General features: G+C 41.7%; 1 protein-coding gene across 1 annotated transcript in view; it reads left to right on the forward strand.

Moving 5' to 3' along the window:
- The window catches only part of LOC138840877 (metabotropic glutamate receptor 7-like), a gene marked incomplete at its 5' end in the record, with an annotated part of 307,199 nt that extends 297,423 nt beyond the window's left edge, over positions 1-9,776 (forward strand). Inside the window, one exon of the mRNA XM_070041270.1 lies at positions 8,566-9,776. The remainder of the gene's footprint in view (positions 1-8,565) is intronic.
- Between the last annotated feature and the right edge of the window lie 14,094 nt (positions 9,777-23,870).

Here is a 23,870-nt window from a genome sequence, read left to right on the forward strand (position 1 = left end):
GCAAAGATGGAATGAATGGATTTGTGGATAAAAAGGGCTTCATAGAGCACGTAGCACATGTAAGCCGTTAATAAGAACGACTCGAGAATTACATGGTACTGTGTGAGGCACCAGCCAGGATTCATGTGAAATGTCTCAAAAGGATCATTGCTTAGTGCTTTAGCTTCTAGGAAACAAGAATGATCAAGAGGACACGTTTTTAGTGTTATAGTGCTGCTTGCTTCCATAAAGATTCCTCCTGCACAGTTTTGGGTCAAGTTGTATAAATTAGGTTATCCTTTGAGTTCCATCAGCCTTTGTTGTTGTATCAGGTTCCTAAGGATTCTTGTTAATATTTTTGAGTGATTACTGCTTAGTCTGATAGTCAATGTGGATACTTGGAACCCATGGGAAGGTACAGCCATACGCCACAGCCATGTGTGGAGACATTCAATTGCAATCTTTTGGATCCCATCAGCTGTGTAGTAGTTCTGGTTTCCTCCCTTTATGAATTCAGACACAGATCAGTCCTCAACTGCAGAGTGGATGAGTAAGAGATAACTCACGTCAGCTAATCTAGCTGAAATTCCTCTGGCACTAATCAGTCTGTACCCAATTTGTTAAGCAAAATGGAAAGCGCACTAAATATATAAATATTTACAGTCTCCCGCAATTGATTTTTCAAAAAAGCAAATCCATCCAACATGGACGTTGTTTGGAATCGATGATGATGGCCAGATCCATCACTGAACACTGTGATGTGGGTCCCGAGTGAGGCTCACGGCGGCCACTGATTATATGAATAGACTGTTCTGTATGGTAAGAAACTCTCCTTTGTGCCATAATAGAAACTGTCAAGCGCCCGCCTTCCTCTTTGGATCTTGCTGACTAGCACAGCCTCTCAAAGTACAAGATTTCAGTATCACACTTCCACAGCGATGGAGCTTAGCTAATGATGACAGCCCGAGTGGGTGAGAAAGGAAACTCGCCAGCAGTGATAGGACAGAGCCCCTTGTCCGTGGATGGACAGAAGGTGCCACATGTGCTGTCTTTAAAAACGGAAGCACAGTTTGTTGGCATCCTCACAGTGTCCAGAAGCAAACGACTGATTTAGTTTTGTTTATGGACAGGGAGACCAGCCTTGAAGAGATCCTTTTCTACCCAGGGAAAAGCAAGTACAAAAACAATGTATATGTGGAATGTGTGTGTGTGTGTGTGTGTGTGTGTGTGTGTGTGTGTGTGAGAGAGAGAGAGAGAGAGAGAGAGACAGACAGACAGACAGACAGACAGACAGACAGACAGACGAACAGACAGACAGACGAACAGACAGACAGACAGACAGACAGAGACAGACAGTGAGACAGACAGACAGAGATCCTACAGATGTCTCTTTTGGATAAATTGAGCATAAACTGAGCATAAATCTTATCCAATCCTGTTCTATCTACCTCAATTCCTTTTATCCTCTTAACCACCTTAAAGCTTGACACCTTAGTGATGATTTATATTTACTTTCAGGTGAGGAAACTGAAGGCAGGAAGTTACTCACTTTCCAAAGGTTGCATGGCCACCTGGTGTCTGGCTCTGTGTTTCTCCCTGTGCATCTCCAGCCCCATTCCCAGCCCAGCCTTTCCCCCCAGTGACTAGATGATGATCACACTTGACATATAATCACTAAGCACCCAGACATAAAGTGATCACAATTTACTTCCTTCTCTTCTCTAAGCTACATAGGAAAGATTTGAGATGATAGCTTCTTGGTGAAAGATATGAGATAAAGGTGGTTAAGCTAAGCTACCAGAGCTGATTAGAAACTTTAGTAAAGTAGCAGGCTATAAAATCAATCCACAAAAATTAGTAGCTTTTCTGTATTCCAACAATGAGAAGAACAAAACTGAAGTCAGAAAAGCAACTCCATCTGCAACAGTCTCAAAAATCAGTCAAATGCCTAGGAATTGAATTAACCAAGGATGTTAAGAACCTCTACAGTGAAAATTACATAACATAACTGAAGCAGGAAATCCAAGAACATATAAGGGAGTGGAAAGCCCTTCTGTGCTCTTGGATTGGCCAGATTAATATCATGAAAATGGCAACACTTTCCAAAACCATCTACATAGTTATAATCCCAGTGGCCAGAATCACACAACACATAGTAGGTCCTCAAGAAGTATGTGTTCAACTGCAGAAGCTCCTCCAGGGTAGAGACTGTTCATGCCACTAGTTAACAGCCAAGCTACTAGCAAACCGAGAACTCAGTAAAATTTGGATAAATGCATAAAAGAAGAAATGCGTGAATGGGCCATGAATCTTCCACCCTCAACTACAAAGGCCTCAATCTTAGGAGGAGTTTGCATCCAGCACCACTCGGGAGGCCTCTGCTGCTTTTTTTTTTTTTTTTTTTTTACTACCATTGCCTTATTTCTAACATTAGCCTCAAGACAGACTTTGGTGCACAACCTCAATCTTTGATGCATTATTTCCCCACGTCTGTAATATGCTCCAAAATGTTTGCATCTGTAATATATCGAAATTGCCAAATGCACAAGAGCTTTGCAAGGCCCAAAGTACATAATAAGAAAAAGCCATTCCTTTGATACAGCAATTCAGGGCGCATCTCTCTCTTTTTTTTTTCCCGAGGCAACACATATACAGCCTCAAATTGCCCAGATTTTAACTGAGCCACGTTGAAGATATTTGAAGAGGGAGAGTATCTGCTTCCTTCAAATGCAGCTTCTAAGAACCACAGGAACTTCATCCTGCTTGATCCTAAAGTATACATTAGATTTCTTAAAAAAAATATAAGCAAAAACATTAGAACGCTCATTTCCTCTTTCCATGGTGGAATGGATCCTGGATTTCTCAATTTTAGGCAGGCTGTTTCTGGTCTGTTTAGATGCTAAACGTGGGATAGGAGGGAGAACGCTGTAGTTTAAAGATTACACGTGAAGTTTACAAAGTAGCATTCACGGTTCACTGTATGTTCAGTAGCACCAAGGAGAGCACAGGGAAGTGCGTGGAAGTGCATGACGTTACCACGGGTTCTTCTGTTCTGTTTAACTCTTGTAAGACCCTCAAAGTGCTGCTGGTGTCATCAGAGAGCAAAGGTCCTTCTGGGGTCACCGGGTTAATAACTCTGGTGCACAGGCGGGTGCTGCACCCTTGCGAAGCACTGAGCAGCTCTGTGTTCTTACAGGGCCCTAACATGAGACTGGTGGTTCACTGAGTAAAGATAAATAACAAGAGTAGCATGGCCATGGAGCCCAACAAGGAACTGTGCTTTGGAAGAATAGGAAAGGGCCAAAGCAGCAAGGGATTTGAAACTCCACCCCCTCAAGAACATGTAATCCGTAACAGGGAAGATGAAGGGAACACTGCAGGGAGAGAAAGGACCAGGATGAGGTTCTTGGTGAAAACGGAATAACGGTTATCCTGGCATCCGGGAAGAGCACTGCTGCCAGAGGGCCTTGGAGAAGGACTGGAGAGTGAAGTCCAGGGCTTCCAGCTGGCTGGCAGGTGCTCCACCACAGATCCAGCCTTCTATCTCTAGTTCTTTTGGAGACTGGGTTTTATGTTTTCCCCAGCATTTATCTATTGAGATGAGACCTTCTGAACATTGTTTTTTGCCTTGGCTAGCTTGGAACCATGGACTTCCTGATTTCAACCTCCCAAGTAGCTAGGACGACAGTCATGAGCCACTGGTGCCTGGCCAAGTGAACTTGTGTCAGGAAGTTAAACAACCAGAGGAGTTTAATTTGTTCCTCTGTTTCTAGTATTTGAAATGTAGTTGGATGACACCCATATGCATACATAAATATACACGTGTGTGTGTGTGTGTGTGTGTGTGTGTGTGTTTGTGTGAGTGAGTGTATAAACCATTCCCTCCTTTCCAGCCTTTGAGTTCTGTCACTCCCTGACCAGCTCCAGGTACCGTGGTGGGCACAGAGAACTTTGCATCACCCTGCCTCTTCCTTGTACTGTCTTGTGCTTCAGAGTACAGCCCAACGTGCATCCACTGCATGGCCTTCCTATGCGTAGTGTGGCACACACCCATCCATGACAGTAATGAGTCCTTGGGAGCACCTCTAAGTACTGTTCACTGTGCAAAGACCACTTTCTGTGCTATTACAGGATCTTCATGACAATAGAGCCATCTCTGACTCATTTCTGAGGCCCCGAGTGGAAGGAGGCAAGCATCTGTACATTCCTTCCACCCAGGCTTTCCTAGACTACTGACTCTCTGTGGTCTTGGACTGCATTACACTGTGATGAGCTTGTCCTTAAAAGCTTTACCGCCTCACCTGATGCCAAACTGTGTCCCTCAGCCAGCATTGTTGAGAGGAGGTCAGTTTGCTTTGGGGCTTCCTGTCCACCATAGTCTTATCATGTTAAATAGGAAGGGGGAAAGAGAAAGGGATTATCAACCCTTTCCTGATAGTACGTGGTAACCTCAATCTGAATCTCCAGTCAATGAGAATGAACCCACAGCTTTCATGTCTGTAGTCTGTTTCGTGTGGTCAGCACCAGTTCGGGTGACTGGCAGTCAGTAAGTATTAAATCATGTTTTCGTGGATAGTGAGATAGATGGGCAGATATCCAGATGTTTGGTTTTGTGCAACCATAATAGAATTGATGGTGATATGGATTACAGAGTTGTTGGTATTTTCACCCCCATGAATAGTGTAGAATTGTGGGAGAGGCTGGGGGAAGGGAGCAGGCAGATACAGCACACATGTGCAGGGCTCCCCGTTCCTTCCTTCGCAATCAGACTGGAATGACAAGAGATGCCCCAACTTTCCCAATCACCTTCTTCATTTTTAGTCAGCTTTGCCTATTTTGGGATGACCAGTGTGCTTCTTGAAGTAATCAATTTAAAAAGGATCTGGGGAAAACTGTTACACAGTGAATTACTTTTTCTAAATAACATGCAGGACCTTTGCTAGCTTTTCTTGAAATCCAGGGTGAGAATTCACGGTTAATTGAAGGTGAAACCACTTATTGTGATAGGCGACGGGCTAAAGAACCCTGTAGAAGGAATCCCAGATTACAGTGGTTCAGAAAAAGAAAAGAATCATGAATATTGTGTATTGCATGTGGGGATGGGAGGAAAAATACTGAATGGGTAAAACCAACGAAGCTCTTATTTATCTTTAAATTTATTTTTATATAAGGGATTTTATAGCTTAATCCCTGTATACCATCCACTCCTCTGAACTAAAATGTGTGTATGTAAATGTGTGTATGTAACAAAATCTATAAGATTCTGTCTCCAACCTGATCAGCAAAAAGTTAGACTTGGGGATATGGTAGAGTGCCACTTTGACTAAACACGAAGCCCTGAGTTGAAACCCCATTACCATGCAAAACAAAATACTTTGCAAAAGCAGTATATTTTACCTCACTGTAAGCATTACAGTGCTTACAGTGAGGTATCATGCTTTGAGAGCTATCGGTATAGCTAGCTTCCAAAAAGACAATAAGAACAATGTCATGTATACTTGTTCTTTCATAAAATCTATAACTTTCTGGGGGGGAAATCACCCTATCATTTTAAAATGTGTATCTCTTTAGCAAGTATTTCATTGGACAACTATTTTGAGCTAAGCAAATTTCTCTCCAGAACGATAAACTACATTGCTATTCAAATAAATGGAATTATCGAATACCATAAGCACTTATTTTATTTACTCATAAGGCCAGAAATGGTTTAAAAATAAACATTATAATACATTGGCCATTTTAGAAACTGCACGGACCACATTATAATTTTGCTGAAATGTTCCTAAGCAATTTTGCAAAGAAAGCATATGCTGAGGCTAATCATTTGTATAGAAATGTGTAACTTTAAAAAGACATATTTATACATTATGCTCTCCAATGAGAAGCTGGGATAATTCACATGTGTGTATTATCAACTGTTCACAGGGCATTCATTATTCTTCCCACAGTACAAACTGCATGACATTAAGAGTCATGGCCCTAGGCTGTGTGTCTCTGAACTCAGGGCAAATAAGGTCACCTCCAACTCCAGCAGGGTCTTTTAACCCGGAAGTGACTATGATAAGCCAAGTCCAGACTCCAGCATTACAGAGTCAAGTCTTACAAAGCTGGTTCCTCTGAATCCTGGATTCCTTCCCTCTGTTCTGAGGATGATAAAGAGAACTCAGCTCTAGGTTCTCTGAGAACACAGCTAACACATGACAAACACCCAATAAGTCCATCCTATGCTGGAAAACAATTCCTAATTTGTGTGTGTGCGCAGGCGCAGGTTCAGGTCCTGGGATTTGAACTCAGGGCCTGGGCGCTCAAGGCTAGTACTCACCACTAGAGCCACACCTCTACTTCTGCCTCTCTTTTTTGGTGTTTAATAAGAGTCTCACTGTCTTTCCTGTCTGGGCAGGCTTTGAACTGTGATCCTCAGAACTCAGCTTTCTGAGCAGCTAAAATTATAGGTGTGAGCAACCAGTGCCTGGAAATTTCCAATTTTGAATCCTAATTTGATGTCAGTTCTAATTTAATCTGAACCTGTACTGAGGAAATTCCCTAATCTTCTATTCTCTCAGGAAAAATAAAAATACTCTCACCACTTGGTGTTTTCTCTTAACCTAGTTGAGGAAATGTAATCATCTCTCATGTCTCATGAGCTAGTTATGCTCGAAGCCGAGAGCAGCGTTCATTACTCGTACACCAGAGCAGACAGATATTTTACGTTGGGGTGTTTTGCTTGCATGCCCCTTGGGTCTTGAGGGTAATGAGCAAGCTGGCATTTGACAAGGCGTGAGGGGATCACAGCTTGCATACGTCAGCTGAGGTTTCCTCTCTAGGACAACAGACATAAGCTTTCAAATTGGAAAATCTCTTCAGAAAGCTATCCTCCTTGTATCCAAACTGTGTGTGCTGCTGAGGATGGCCTCGCTTCCGCGGTGACACTGGACAGCAGCCTGAGAAGATGTGGGAACCCCAGAGGTGAAGCCCAGGTGGTCGGCAAGTACAGATACCTCGCCCCTGGAGACTCGGGAGCAGATTCTACACGCCACCCACACTTTCATGAGAGTCCGACTTTCCCTTTAATTTTAGCTAATAAACACAATATCATACAACGGTGAATGAGCTTCCCAATTAGAATGCTTCAGGTGAAGAGTCGTAACTTTGGATCTAGAAAATGTGTTTAGTTTTCACATATTCTGTGTCGTACCGAGAAAATTACATGTGCACTTATGTATGTAGATGGTACTGGATACATGACCCAAGGTCAACATGTTAATACAGCTGCTTATTAGCCCCTGTAAATTCACATGTGAAGGCCTGTTTAAGAGTTCTGGAGGGATTGACAGAGTGGCTCAAGCAGTAGAGCACCTGCCCAGCAAGTACAAGCCTCTGAGTTTAAGTCCCAGTATCTCCCAATAAAACAGAGAATTCTAGAAAAGCTCTGAGCTGAACAAGCAAATATATTTAGGATCTAAGAAAAGTCAAACAAGCCTTTAATTGATTAATGCTGATGCAAAATTACTAAGGGTGGATGAATGAAGAATCTCATATCACAACCATTACATGCATCTGGTAATAAGAACCAGACTTAAAGCAGAGTGATGCTATGAGGATGTTGGTATACAAGGGAATCTGCTCTGATGGTCAGCTATCTACCCGGGCCCAGCGCTGTGCCAGCCACAGGGGAGTCAATGGACATAGACTGAAAGAGGGAGGGACTAAAGGAGATCCTCGGAATCACTGCACCCAGTGGAAAATTCATTTTCTCTACATTTAAGGAAAAGGAATGTGGGCTGGTCTTGTTGAAAAGGTGTTAAGTATGCTTCACACCTTAATAAAAATTGTTCTGTCAGCAACCACTTACAAATTTGCAATGATCATGCTGTAAAAGTCTATCTATAGTCATTTGTTATGTGTGTGTGTGAGAGAAAGAAGAGAGAGAGAGAGAGAGAGAGAGAGAGAGAGAGAGAGAGAGAGAGAGAGAGAGGGAGGGAGGGAGGGAGGGAGGGAGGGAGGGAGGGAGGGAAGGAGGGAGGGAGAGAGACCTGGAGCAGGTGCTCTAGGTGATCTCATTTTCAGTCACCCTAAATAAATTGCAGTGACCCAGGACAGGCATAGAACCCTGGTTATGGAAAGTTCTGGGAAATACTCAGATATCAAATAGACTGGAACCTGAGTGGACCTTTTAAGCTGTGGGCTGGGTGAATTAGAAAGTATGACAATCATCGATACATCTACTAAATAGAGAGACCTGCCAGAGGAAGGCTAAGAATGTCTCAGTCAAAAATGATTAAAAAAAAAAAAAGATGATTTAAGGATCATCGGGAGCTGCAGATTTTAGTGGAAAAAGTTTAGCTATAGAGATACACAGGGTAAGGGTGTGTGTGTGTGTGTGTGTGTGTGTGTGTGTGTGTGTGTGTGTGTGTGTGTGTGTGTGTGTGTGTGTGTGTGTGTGTGTGTGTGTGTGTGTATGTGCGCGTGCGCGCGTGTGCGTGCGCGGCTCAAAGCACAACTTAAACTTACACCCTGCGCCATCAGAGCCATCCTTCTTCAAGAAAGGTCACTGCCACAACTGACTCTTTTCCTTTTTTCTTTCAGGCCCTGCTGCAAAAAAGAAGTATGTCAGTTATAATAACCTGGTTATCTAGCCTGTTCCATCCCATGGTACCCTGAAGGAGGAAGACCCTCACTTAGTCTGTCACCCAACCTGGCATAGGACTCTTTCGGTCCTGCGCGCTTCCCACCACCCGGAAGAGTCACCCAGGCCAGGAGACCAACGTTAGAGGATCCAAGTGTTCTAAACAGCTGCTTCATGAAAATATTGTTACTTTATCTTGGCTTAATAAGTCACTGGCATCCACACTGCCAACTTGGCTGCAATTCTGGACCTTCCCTTACCAAAGGGAGAGTTGAGACTCAAGTCCCAACCAGGCTCTTTAGGAGAAATCGCTGAGAGCCAGAGGACCGATCTGGGGCTGCCTTGTCTTTCTACGTATGTATTTCCAGGCTGCAAGGTTTTGAAATTTTCTGTACAGTTTGTGAGGACTTTTGCACTTTTGCCATCCGATGTTGTCCCTTGGTTCTGTTTGTTTTCGAATGCCCTGTTTTCATAGAGCACCTATTCTCTCAGATGGTGGAATCTTTGGGGAAGTTTTAAAATAAAAAAAAAAAACTCATAAAAGTGATCTCGGCAGACACTGAAAAAAAAAATCCCTCCACATACATCTGTACATGACTGTATAATTCTGATATAGAACCACTGCAAATCACATTATTTTTTTTAAAACAACAAAAAAAAAGATATTTAAAGACCAAAAACTGTGCTGGGAAAGTAGACTCCACCTATCTCTGCTACACGGTAGGTTACACAGAAGGAAAGTATCGGCCGAATGGAAGCGAGGTCTTGATCTTCGGAATGCATGTCAGTAATGTATTTTTACAGTACATGTTAATAATTTACGTTGGCTATTTGTATTTGTGTTCTCTTTCGTTATTTTCATTAGGGTATATGGGTATTTTGCAATAATTTGAATAATTATTAAGCTATTGGGAGGAAAGAATATGGATTTTTCACGTCTTGAGGTTTTGTTCATGCGCCCCCCCATGACTGAACAGTGTGACAAGAACAAAAAAGCATGTATGTTTTTTACTGTTTGTAATAAGTACTTTCGTTAATCTTGCTGCTTATGTGCCAATTTAGTGAAAAAAAAAGTTTCCCTTGCTGAAAACAAAAAATTCCCTCTTTCCATTCTCTTTCGATTCTGTGGTATTGTCCAAGAATGTATCAATAAAATACTTTGGTTAACTTTTTTATTTTTCTGCAATAAATATTTTAGTCGTTTTTCCCCCGTTTAGTTAAGAGTTTATTTCCAATCATAAGCTAGGGAGCAATGTAGAAAACCAAACTCGTCAAGGTAATACTGCGTAACTCACCACCACAGCCATACAGAACCCAGAGAAGCTAGCTGGTGCCCTTGGAAAGGAATGACCACAAGAATTAGGCTTTTCTTCTTTGTCTTTGAAGCTGAGAGCTGCAATCTCTTGGACATTTTCTCAACAAGCTGTCTATCTAAAACAAGTGACAGAGAGAGGAGAAAATAAAGTATAGCTTACATAAGCATGAAGGCAACTTAATGAAAATATAAATGTTTCTGCAATCTTTAAGAACACAAGGAACTAAAAGTAAACCAGTATGAGGCATTTGTTTATGGTTTAATTATGTATTATCTCTAGTTGTACAAAGAAGGTGATATTTAACAAGGCAGTGTGTGAATACAATGCATGTTGGTCAGTATCATTCCATTCAACCTTCTCACCAACCCTTTCTTAATATTATGAGATATACCAAGAATTCTTGATTGCATCTCCTCTTTTCTCTTTTCATTCATCTACACCTCTCTCCTTGACCCCAAACCATGTCTTGCATGTACCCATTTCTTTGTGCTTCTTTTGTTGGGCTTTGACATAGAACTATCCTATGATCCAGCAACACAAAGTTACAGTTAAGTAACCAGCACAACCACATTCACTGCAGCATTATTTACCAGAGTCAAGATATGGAATCATCTATATACAAATTAATTTTATTCACCCATTAGAAAGAATAACATTTTGGCAACTACCAAAGTCTTCTTTCTGTCCCTTTACTTCCTGGGCCCAACCAATGCGTTTGCAGAGACTAGAAAATAGAGATAAAGAATATCACAAAATTTGCCATTTCCCTTATTCCTTAACTATCCTTCAACCAACTGTCCTTGGAAAAAAGGCAAATCAAAGCAGAAATGAGTTTTGAATTCGCCATAATTTTTATGTTGTACAGTTAAACTGGTATAAAAACCTGGATCTGAATGCCAGCTAACTGTCCTTGGGGAAATCATGTAAACACTCAATTCTTCACTTCCTCAGCCAGAGGAGAATGCGGCACAGAAGCTGTTCCATAAGGATATGAAAATTCCTGTGGAGTTTTTGGAAAACGACTCAGCAAATGGTGACCTTTCTACACTCTGCTTTGATAACCACTGCCAAGGTCATCCTGGTATCAACGTCAGGGCTGTTGTCTCTTGTTTACAAAATAGATTTAATGCTGGGCACCTTAGGAGGCCAGCCCAGGTTAAGAAAAATAAGAAGGGGGCTGGGAAGGTGGCTCAGTGGTAGAGCGCTTGCCTTGTATGCATGAGGCCCTGGGTTCGATTCCTCAGCACCACATAAGCAAAAAGAAAAAAGCTGGAAGTAGCGCTGTGGCTCAAGTGGTAGAGCACTAGCCTTGAGCTGAAGAGCTGAGGGACAGTGCTCAGGCCCAGAGTTCAGGCCCCACAACCGGACCCAAAAAAAAAAAAAAAAGAAAAAAAAGAAAAATAAGAAGGAATAATACATACTGTATCTCAACAAGGCCAAGTCAAATTAGAGCTATGGCTTAATCTAAAATCTATCTAGTCTCCTGTCCATTTTACTTATCACCTACTGCTTTCCAATCTCAGCCAAGCCATGCTCCTTTGGAGCCCTCCAGTTTCCATCTTTGGTGTGGGAATCAATTATAGATGTATAACCCTTTTTATTAACCAAGTGACATGAATGAACATGATCAGATCACCTAAGACAGGGTTGGACTTGGGTCCAACGAGGGAAAGAACAACATGTGTGACTGTTGCCATAGCGACTGACGCCTCAGTTATCCAGCAAAATTTTTGGCCACCACTTCCCACAAACAAAAGCAATCAGACTTCAATGGGCTCACACCCACCCCACAAGCACTGTGCTCCTCACTGGAACTCTATTGTTTTCCATAGGACATTTCTTCTATCAGTTTGTCTTTATTGTGCTATCATCACTGTCTGTCTAGATCCTGATACTCAAATCTCTTTTTTTCCATCCTTCCATGCTAGTTGTGCTGGTGATAAGTCTGGTTACAGTCCTCAAGAGCCTAGAAGATAACAGAGTTGTAGAATAGGGTGCTAGAGGCTCCCACAGAGACCTGAGATTTTGGTGTGTTACAGTCTTCCATGGGTACAGTTGTGATTATTTATGTCTGTGTGTGTGTGTGTGTGTGTGCGCGCGCGCGCACGCGCGCGTGCTTGCACCTAGATTGGAGCTTGAACTCAGTGTCTCAAGCTCTCGTTTGGCTTTTGGCTCTCCTAAATATGACCATTGGTTTTTCTCTCATGCACAACAAATACATAACATATGAGGGGCATTTGTCCTCCTGGAAACACCAGTTGCCTCCGTGGCATTTCTCTGACTCTCCACAACAAAACTAAGACATGGGATGGAAAACCTGGGAAGGGCTCAACAGCTCCCTGACCTGGCTTTTGGTCTCTGTGTACTGAAAAGGATTCAGAGGGGGAAATGCTTACAACTATTGTCAGGATTATCCCCCCCCCCCCGCACAAATACACACACACACACACACACACACACACACGCCAAGAAAAACCTTGAAAGAAATACACACGATGGGTATGCAATCACGAGTTATCATTCACTCTTCATCCTGCCTCCCTTCTTTCCATTTCCTCTGCAATGGGATCGTGCTGCATTTGTTTACAGGAAGGAAAGTCAGTATTTAAAAAAAAAATCCTATGGATTTCTGCTAAGATGACAAACAGTGCAGGATGCTGACTCCCAGCTCAAAAGCATCTCTGAACCCAGATTTCAGGAATACACAGCTGCTCTGCACCTGTAGCTATAATAGAATCGTCTGGGGGACTTTAGAAAAATAGCCAGGCTCAGACTCCACCTCAAACGGTGGCAGAAACATCGGAGAAAACCTAGACAGTGATGTATATTCTAACTTCCCCTAGCATGTTGTGTTCTTGAGAGACACTTGGAAGCATGTACCAATGGGCGCACACCATCAGGAACAAGAGCAGCCTCTGACATTGGCTCCAAGGTCCCATCTGGGCATTGCACAGCCTGCCAGAGGATCAACACACCCGATGGGCCAGAATGAGATGCTAGAAGGAAAGTTCGCCAATGGGATTTCGTCAGGTGACAGAAATCTAAGAAAGCACTTATGTGAAAATATCTTGTAATAGTTCTCCCTGTGATGCACAAAAGTAACAATTCCAGATGGACTATGGACAAAAGGGTACAAGAGAAAACAGGTTTGTTCAAGGAAAGTCTGAGGGTCTCTTTTTGACTTTGGAAATAGGGGATTATTTCTAAAGGGAGATGAAAGGAATAGTAATAGTTCTTATATTTAAAAAATAAGGCTACTGTTGGTGAAAACAATATATTAAAGGAAGTAGAAACCTGTGAGAAGATTTTTTTAATTGTGAAAATACTGTATAGAAGGGTTACAATTACATGGGCAAAGTAATGTTTCTTATCAAACTGTGAGAAGATTTTTGTAATACATATCCCATCAAAGGATTACCAGAAGAAGTATCTATTAGGGATAAATACCCAAATGCACATGGGACATATATTTATACACATATGTACACACATATATATATACATGTGCATATATACATATATGTGTGTGTAGCATTGGCATGTAGCCAGTGAATGTGTGTGTGCTCCTGATAATCCTGGTCAAAGTCTCAGCCTCTGAAACCATGTATTTCCTTCTGGGCCTTCTGGGAGATAACAGGGTTAGATGTGGTTATGAGGGTTAGAAGAGAGAACAGAGACGTTGCTTGCCAGGCACAGCTTTCTGCAGCCAGAAAAAGACCCCTACCACCACCCAACCATGCTGATGCCTATGTCCAAAACTGTGACCAATACATTTGTTTCTAACCCACTCAGTTTCAAACCCTGAAGGAATACTGTGTTGGAGTATGTTTGTGTGTGTTCATGTGTCTGTGTCTGTGTGAAAGACGTACCTATCTATGAAAATAACATGTTAGGACAACACTTAATCCCTTATAAATCAGGAAGATATAGCCAAACCACTGAATAGAAAAGAAAAAAACGAAGAAGTAGTTGTTCAAAGAGGAGGAAATGGTATGTCTGATAAACATAGGACAGGGAATCAGGGAGAAGTAAATGAAGATCATCAATGCATTTCATTCAAATGGCAGGGTTAAGAGGAAATGTCAATAAAAGGGAGCTCATCTATCCCTGAACCAAGAGTTCATGGGTTCCACTCACCTTTCATGGTGTTGAGCATTCACATTTTCTAAGGGTCAGGATTCTCCTTCTGGGCATGGACTCAAGGGACACTTGAACGCATCGGGAGCTATGCAAGAATATCTTGGCAGTACTTGTGTGGCACACTGGAAAAGCCCAGACACAGCCCAAAGTTCACTAACAGGCAAATGAGCTTTGGTGCAGTCTGACTGTGGAATATAATACAGGAATCAAGCAATGAAATCATTGCAATAAATATTAGTAGCCTAATATTGGGTGGGAGAAGCAAACCATGAAAATCACAAAGTTAAGGGTCAGAAAGACGGGACACAAAAGAGAAATGAGGATAGATGTGAGCTATTGATACAGTTGAAGTTCTTGCTCCAGATAGAAGTTAGTTAGTATGTGATCTCATAGTAAGTCATAGATGAAGAAGGAGTTTGCATGAGCACATGGATGTGCTAATGGTGCTTCATACTAAGATGATGACTATCTTAATTGTCTAGAGTCTATGCACACAGTATATTCCCAATGCTCAGAGTTAAGATTCCAATCTTATAGATAATGCATCTAGAAATCACTGTGGTGCTTCTCAGGTTATTTGTTGAGTCACAATTTATGTTTTGGCAGCTCTAGGGTTTGGAACGCAGCTGTGCACTTGGTAGGCAGGGGCTCTACCACTTCAGCTCTGCCTTCAGCCCTTTAGTTTCTTTGTTTTTCAAATAGAGTCTTTCTAGCCTCAGACCATGATCCAACAGGCATGTATCATCTTGTCCAGCATGTTTTGCTGAGATGGGTATTGATCACTTTTTGCCCAGATTCTCTTCGAATCACAATGCCTCCCAACTAGATGGTGTTACAGGCAAGAACGACACAAATTGCCAGGCCTCACTTATGAGTTCAGTTAACAAGTAAGTGGTCATTTCCATTGCCCACTGTCACTGTCTTATTTAATTAATTCTGTTACAGAGGACAGCTCCATCTCCATTTGACAGAAGAGGCCATTGAAGAGCAATGGGTTAATGAAGCCGACTTCTTTATAATCTTATAGCTAGAAAGCTAGGATCTGGGCCTAGTGAGTCACAACAAATCTCTCTCTTGAAAGCATGGCAGAAGGTTTGTTGGAAGGGCCAGAGGGCGTCCGCATCAGAAGGGGAAGGAGAGGCCTCAGATCACTAGCAAATCACCTGGATTTACTTTCCTGCTAGTGTCATTTCTGCAGTCCAGATCAAGAAGGCATGGGACGTAGTGACAGCTTTGACTCGTCTCCTTGGAAGGAAGGAAGTCTGGAGGGAATTTGGCAGGGCTACAGATACACCTTCCTCAAGATCCCTTAACAACAAGGACTTCTACTCATCTGGGAATAGTACCTAAGATATGTGACCCCAGCACCCAAGTTGTGATAAATAGAGTCATGTGACAAAGCACTCAGTGTGAACTGTAAACTTTGGAGCTGAGCTGCTAATGGGTTGGGTGGTCACAGTGCATGATTTCCATTTTTGTATGTTTTTTCCAAAAGTAACCTTTTCATAGGAAAGGTTTAGGGTGAAAAAATATTTTTCTAATGAGGGTAGTACTTTTTTTTTTTCTGTCCTATTTGGGATTACATGGAAAATCTCATGCTTTAATGAACTGTACTTTTTCACTAGTGTGTTTACATGACATAACTTTCAACGGGCAGGTGCTGGCCTCATAAGGACATTTTGGTCAGTGATGGACTGCATATATTATTATCCTCCAATGATAATAAACCTGAAAACCTCCCTTGCCCAGTGGTGTGGCCACTATAATGTCACCGCATCCCACACAGGATGTTTGCGGTGTCAGTGCTGTAAATATACCCTACAAGCCATCCTATGACAGGATAGCACAAAAAATTATGCATGCTCTATAATCCTTGAGGGTGGTAATAAATAATAATGCCTCTGGTGTATGTATTTCCCATACTATGTTTATGTTAGAGTGCATATAAAAGAAAGCTTCCTGTATGAGAGTGTTGCTGTATGCTAACCGCTTCTTCCCTGCATGCTCACTATGTTTCTTGATTATCTTAGGCAGCCACAACAAGTCATATTGACTTTCACCATCTCTGTGTAAGACCACTCTGATGTTCCACAGGGACACACTCCCCCCATGCTTGCCTCTCTCAGCATTCATTCTTGCTGCTAAGCAACATGACTCTGGCCTACTGGAAAATATCATAGATTTTTTTTTACAGTGGTGAAGCACTGGAGTAGGTTTTTCAGTCACTTCATGTAGATAGAATGCATCACACATGGAGAAGGTGGAAGCAGCGGTGTCTTTGAGGAAGGCATTATATGACGGGGGGAGTCTAAAAGCATAATCATAAACAGTAAATACTCAACAGACTGTTTCAATCAGAACTTCATTTGGCTACCAATAAAACTTAACTATCAGAATTCTTCAAGTTTTGGGGTTCCAAGCATGTCACCACACCAGCTCCTTGAGAAAGACGGCTGCTTCCGAATACACAGACTCGGAGTAGGTGACATTTTATCTTGGCAAAGAAAAAAATGAAAAGAAACCTCAAACTCTGTCTCAAGAGATACCATCATACATCTCTTCCTCATTCTAGCAACTACTTTTACCCAGAAGGTAACAACTGCAGAGTAGCTCCCATAATCCCTATGCCAGTAAGAAAAACATAGGGGTTTCCACATCATTCTAGAAAGGCTGCCTCACACACTGAACGTTAGTGCGTCGTGAGGCCTATGCATTGACTGTCAGAGAAATATCCTCACTGAGAGCTCTGTGGAGAGTCTGGCAGGCTGTGTTCTGTTCCACAAAGCTATCTTTGGACACTGACTGAAACAGATAGCATCCCCAGAGTTGCTTAACTAAAACTCAGGATGGGAAAGCGAGGAGCTGGCAAGGACCACTCCGATCAATCCTGCACAGATGGTTAGGCAGTTCCCGCAGCCTATTTGCTCCGTGGGTAGCAGCCACTATCCCTGTGTTTGCTCCCATTCTGGACTGCATTTGAAGGCAAATTGACTATTCCATCGCTGTTGCTCATACCCAGAAATCACAATGACGCATTTAGTTCCAGGCTGCAATGCATATACCGATCTGAGCATGAATCTAATTCTGCCTCTTGCGGCTTCAATCCAAGCTGGTCTTTATACCAAAAATTACAAGATAAGGTAATCATGTACTGTGGTGCTAAGTATCCAATAGAAGTGGAGGCAGAGCTAACCAAAAACACAATAACAGAAACATCCCCATCCAGACATCTACACATCATCATCGGTCTACAGATTACCAAGGTTTTGAATGAATCCTTTTCTAATGTGTTTTCTACTCTCATCTGTTAATTGCCTTAGTGGATTTCCTGACTGTCCTACAAAATCTAACAGAGAAGCCGTGTAATAATCATTTCCAAATAGGTCAACAAACTATGGAAGTATCACAAAACCATAAAGGTACTGGGATAACTACAAGTATCTGTTTCCAAATGCAAGGCCCAGAGCTTTCACACACACACTCATCTGTCCAGGCCGCAGGTCCCATGCAGAGCCCCTAACACAGTGTGGCTCAGGCCAAGCCATGCTGACAGAGAACAAAGACCAGCATTGTCAACTCCCTAGGAGGTAGATATTGCAAATCCTCTCTCAACAACCTTTTGGACTCCTTTTCCATAGAAGGGATGGCAAAGCCTAAAGGTATGTTACCCAGGGTCCTTTGCAGCTGAACTTCTAGCTGCGTATTAGTTATATGGATTTGAAATCATGCCAGTGAGACATAGAGAGTGATAACAGTGTAGTGGATAACAGAAAAACATTTCAGGCTGAGGGCAGAGTTAGGCAGAGTACTTGTCTAGCAAGCAAGAGGCCCTGGGTTCTAACTCCAGCAACAGCAAATCAAAAAAAAAAATAAAAATCCCTCAGTCCCCAGATTACCTGCTTTCCTATTAACTCCTATTAGTTTGAGCCACCCAGCGTGTGATCGTTGGGGCTATGCTAACAGTGGAAAATTCACCCTGTCACCAAGAATTCATGGGCTAAAAAAGCAGACACGGCTGATTTCAATCTTACTTTTTTCCTTCTCTGGCAAATCTGCCATCTCAAGGGCAGTAAACCTGGAGTCATGCCTTCAAAATACACATCATTACAGGTATCAGGAGACAGGTGTGGTGGTTCAAGAAAAAAAGGGTGGTCTGAGGAACTGAATGAAAGGAGCAAGATCTTTTAAAATTTTTATTGTTTTAATTCTTTTATTATCTTTAAGTGTTGCACAAAGGACTTGCCATTTAACAAAGCAGTTACAATACAGTATCTCTGGCTCAATGTCATCCCTCCTCTACCCACTACTTCTCTGACAGTACTTTTGTAGGATATACATTGGATTATCGACTGCATTCTCTCCTCTTCTCTACATTCATCTACTCCTCTTCCCTTGATCTCACCTCACCCCTTTCAAGTAGCAATTTTAGTATTTGCTGAACTTTGTCTTTGCCTTTCAAAGGATTTACACTATTTGACTTCTCCTTTGAATCTACTGCATTTAATACATTTTTATACACTTGCACACCACCCAACACATTTCTTATAGGTTCATGAACTAATTCAAGGTTCCGCCTATGAGGGGAAACACACATGCTGTCTCTGGTCCTGATTTAATTCATTTACTATAAATTTCCCAGGTCCTTCCATGTCTTTGTAAATGATACAAAATCATTCTTTCTAATGCATGAGTAAAATTCCATTGTGCATATATAACACATTTTCTTGATCCATTCCTCCATTAAGGAACATCTGGGCTGATTCCATATGTTGGCTATGGTGAATAGTTCTGCAGTGAACATGTTTGTGCTGATGGCTTTACTGTATTCTGGTTTTTTAATCTTTTGAATAAAGCACAGGACTGCAATTGCTGGATCATAGGGTAGTTCTATGTTTAGTTTTTTGAGGAACTTCCATACTGCTTTCTAGAGTGGTTGAGCAAGTCTATAGTCTCACCAACGATGTATTAGAATTGTCTTTCGCCACATTCTTGCCAGCATCTGTTGCTGTTTGTTTTTTTGATAATGGCCATTCTAACAGGGGGTGAGGTATTGTTTTGATTTGCATTTTCTTTATGTCCAGAGATGTTGAGTATTTCCTCATGTGTCTCTTGGCCATTTCTATTTTTTATTCCCATTTGTTAATTGTGGTTTTGGTTCTTTGAGGGTTTAAGCTCTCTGTATATTCTCATTAGGCCATGTCTGATAAATATAGCAGGCAAAAAAATCTTTTTCCATTTTGTTTGCTGTCTTTAGCTTGTTGGATATGTCCTTTGCCAAGCAGAAACTCTTTACTTTGATGCAATCCCATTTGTCAAGTCTTTCTTTGATTTGTTGAGAAGCAAACTCTTGACCGTAAGAGGATAGGGCAAATGGACTTTATAGAGCCTATACAATGACAGGTGAGTGGTAGTGGGACAGCCAGGAATGAGAAGATCCCATGTTTTAATCTGTCTATTCCAGCCAGCACTGACCCTTGTTCCCCCTACAGCCATCCCCAGAGTTCATGTAACACCCACTATTACCTTCAAGAGACCATGTTTCATCTTTTGATGTGACCAAGCTCTTCCAAAGCACCCAACTACACAAAAGCCTTCTGGTTCCATGGGAAGCCCAGCAGGATGGCTTCTTTTTGAACCTGTGGTAGTGACCTAGGTGGTATGACAGAAGACAGCAGGGAAAGAAGAACCTGTTAGTCCAGTCACACTCTCTTGAACCATCCTTGCATCTACTTCACTCACCATGTCTATCCTGGTTCTTGAGCCAACAGTTGCAGGAACACTGGGGAAATGTAGAGAAGCTAGTTATTTTATGATTGAACTTTAGGCATAATATCACATTGATTCTGGATGTCTTCTATTTTTAGACAATAATAGATTAAAAATGCTAAAGGCAGGACAATAAAACATTGTAGCAGTAATTATTCAAAATCCTTTGTTTGGTCCAACTCTTATATCTGTGCATTTTTTTTCTTAGAAGGCAACTAGGACTCACATCATCTAACCGCTTCTAAAGCAAGTTATTTATCTCTCAGCCATGCCCTATGCTACACAGTGACAAAATGGACTTAGGAATCCACCTCCTGCCTCCCCAGTGCCCTCCTCTTCTCGCACAATAAATGACAGCAAATTGAGAAAAGAAGACAGCAAAAAAATTAATAATTTTTGGAGGAACTTTCACATTGCTTTCTAGAGTGTCTGAATAAGTTTACATTCCCACAACAGAGTGGTGCTACGGTTCCCTTTCGGCCACGTCTTTGACAGGACCTGTATTCACTTGTTTTCTTTTTTGTATATTTTTATTTTCTTTAAGTAGTTCTGCAGAGGAGTTGCCATTCAACAGAGTACTTCATGACTGGTGTGTCTCTTGATCAATGCCAGCCCTTTTTACATTCTTACCCACCCCCCTTATCCACCTCTTTTCTCATTTTCTTAGTTTTTAGGTTACCTATTGGACTTTTTGCCATTTATCAAGGCAAATTATACAGATAATGCATCTTGATCTGTATCACCCCTTCAACATCTTCACCCTGCTTCAACCCACCATTCCCTATTTTCCTTAATTCTGTGGGATACACAATGAATTATTGCCTGAATTCTACTCATGCTCCTTTCATTCTTCTAGACCTCTCTCCTTGGCCCTCTGCCCACTCCCTAGCAAGTACCCATTTCCTGGTGCTTACCTTGTTAGGCTTTGACTTAGTCTTCCTAAAGAATGATACTATTTTGTGGGAGGGTGTGGGGGGATGATTCTATTTGCCTTCTCCATAGAGTCTATTATATTTCAGTTAGCTCACTTATAACTACTTGGATACCACTGTGTTTTCTTCTAGATTTATAGACACATTCCAGCTCCCACAAATGAGGGAAATAGTGCGATTTGTGTTTCTCTAGGTCTGGCTTATTTCACTTAATAATGTTTTCCAAATCTATTTCCTTACAAACGATACATTATCATTCTTTCTGATGTATAAATAGAATCCCATGGTGTTGAGATATGTGTGTGTGTGTGTGTGTGTGTGTGTGTGTGTGCCACATTTTCTTGATCCATTCATCCATTGAGGGGCATCTGGGTTGATGCTATATCTTGGCTATGAGAGACTTCTTGGAAGAAGAAGTAAATATGGTCAATAGACACATTTGTTTAATATCTCTGGCCAGAAATGAAAATCAAAATGCTACCAAAGTCCCACCTCACCCCAGTTAGAATGGCCATTATCAAGTAAATTCATACTAAGAAATGCTGAAGTAGATGTGGCCAAAGGGAACTCTATTACCCTGTTGGTAGGAATGAATGTAAGCTTGTTCTGCCACCCTGGAAAGCAATATGGAGGTTCCTCAAAAAACTAAACACAGAGCTGCCCTAGGACCCAGCAATTCTACTCCTGGGCATGTATCCACTAGAGAACAAACAAGGATGCACTAAAGCAGCACAACCGTGTTCACTGCAGCACTGTCTTCTTGATAATGGGCACGCTAACTTTGGTGAGGTGGAATCTCAACGTTGTTTTAATTTTCACTTCCTTTATGGCAAGAAACATTGAGCATTTCTTCATGTGTTTATTGGCCATTTTTATTTCCTCTGAGACGACTCTCTTTAGCTCATTAGGCATTTATTAACTGGGTGTTGGGTTTTGAGGATTAAAAACATTAGACACTCTTTATATTCTGGATGTTAGGCCATTACCTGATTGCAGCTGGCAATCTTCCCCACTCTGTAGTCTATCTTTTTAGCTTATTGGCAACAAGAAATGGAAAAAAGAGGTCTCTGTGTTTTTTAAAAATCTATACTGTTTATAGCTATTTCTTCTTCTTTTTTTCTTTTGGTTTATCCCCTGTTGTCACTGCTTTTTGATTTCAGAACCCTTAGTCTTGTATATAAGTTTATTGATTCAGGGAAGGGAAGGGGAATCACAGAAATGGTCACCCAAAGGACAAAGGGTGAGCCAGTGCAACAGTGATACTCAAAGATACTATGTTGGAAATGAACTTTGCAACTTGGGAGAGGGTAGCTGGGGGGGATAGCAGGAGAAAATGAGGGAGGGATAACACTGTTTGACAAGAAATGTACTCATTTCCTTAGTGATGTAATGGTAACCTTCTGTACATCACCTTCACAACAAAATAAAATAGAAAAAAGAATCAAGTTTATAGACTCTTGGTCCCTGTTCTCTCCAGTGAGAGTCTGTGGCTGCCTGGAAGAGCTCTGCTTTTGTGAATACTGTACTCGCTGAACTGGCACATATGAGCTCTTTACAAGTGAACAATTTAATCTCTCCCTTTTAGGTTGTAAATGCCAATTAATGCAATTTCTGAGGGAAACTGAAAATGGTACCTGCCACACCTTCATATGAGATATATCAACAGGCCGTAAGAGTAACCACACAGTGTTGCTTTAATATATCCCCAGATGGAGTAAAGGCAGGACAACCCACAGAACATGGGATTCATGAAAACATCATAAGCTAACAGATGATGACAGAAGTGATCACATAAAATTCAAGCCCTAATTTATCCAATGGAAGAATGGCTTCCAAAAAAAATGCTAAAGTTTGTTACTTAGATTCACCCAAGAAAAAGGAAAACAATCTTCTTCTAAGTTGGTTTAGAAGAGGAGGTTTAGAATATTAATGAGAATAAATCTTTTATGACAGATCCAAAGCCTACTTCTCCTTTCTGCCACTGTCAGGAGTTTCTGTCTAATATCTTAAGGCAAACTTGGCTTCTGTATCTCTTGCTGTTGTTCTCCTTTATTCTCCTCTCTTTCAGACACTCTTTTGTTGTATGCAAAGTGCTCTGGGTAATATCCTGGGGTTCTCTAAGGAGACCTGGCTGGCCTCTGCTGTGATCCTACATGGCCTCTTGCTTCTGGCTAAGTCAGCCTGACCATCTACAATTCCTCCTTCTTCTCACAGCACCTGATCTGAGGCACTGACATGCAGAGACTATGGTAAAAGTCTCAAAGTCCCTGCTGGGAAGAAGGCTGAAACTAGGTCAATGAGTCCCAGTCATGAAGCACAGCAGGGGCAACACTATAGGAGGCAGCCTGAACTTTACACTAGCCTGATACAGAGCTAGAGGGCCCTGGGGCCCGCTGAAGGCAGAGAACAATGTGAAAATAATACACGTTGAGTCAACATGGACAGAAGAGAAGGTCACAGACCCAGAAACCAGAGTCCAGAGCCAGGGCACTCATTCCCCACTTCCGTAAGACTCAAGCAAGCTGCTCACTTCTGCATAACTCAGCTTTTGACTTACTAAGTATTTGGAGGTTGCGTAAAACACAAGTCTAACAGCTCTAACAGTCAGATAAAAACCCAATACTCACATTCATCTTCTCGAGTGTGGCCACAGGCAACAATGGTTGATATGAAATGGACTCATTCTCTTGCTCACGTGATTACATGTAACCCCTCTGTAGAGTATTTTCACAATAAAAAACTGATTAAATAGAAAAAGAATCTGAGATGATAGGAAGCAGGGCGATACGGAAGGGATAAAGTGAGAAGGGTCAGGGGTCACAGAGTTGGCATATTCTGGAATGTGTGTTGAAAGGACATGTTCAGTCAGAGGAACTGGGCATCCACTACATATGCTGGGTTTATAATAAGCAATCAGGAAGTGCAAATATATGCTTGTCATTGTCTCCATCCTCAGAAGATCTACACCATTAATTTAGGAAAATGCATCCTTGGTAATAATATAATATGACAAAAATAAAACTACAGATAGGGTTCATCAAGGAGTAGGGACAGGGGTAGAATGTGCAGAAAGACAATGACATCGCTTTGGAATTTTCAAGATTTAAGCAG

The sequence above is a fragment of the Dipodomys merriami genome, unplaced genomic scaffold (genome assembly GCF_024711535.1).
Source record: "Dipodomys merriami isolate MVZ:Mamm:240054 unplaced genomic scaffold, mDipMer1.0.p SCAF_305, whole genome shotgun sequence".
Classification (NCBI taxonomy): domain Eukaryota; kingdom Metazoa; phylum Chordata; class Mammalia; order Rodentia; family Heteromyidae; genus Dipodomys; species Dipodomys merriami.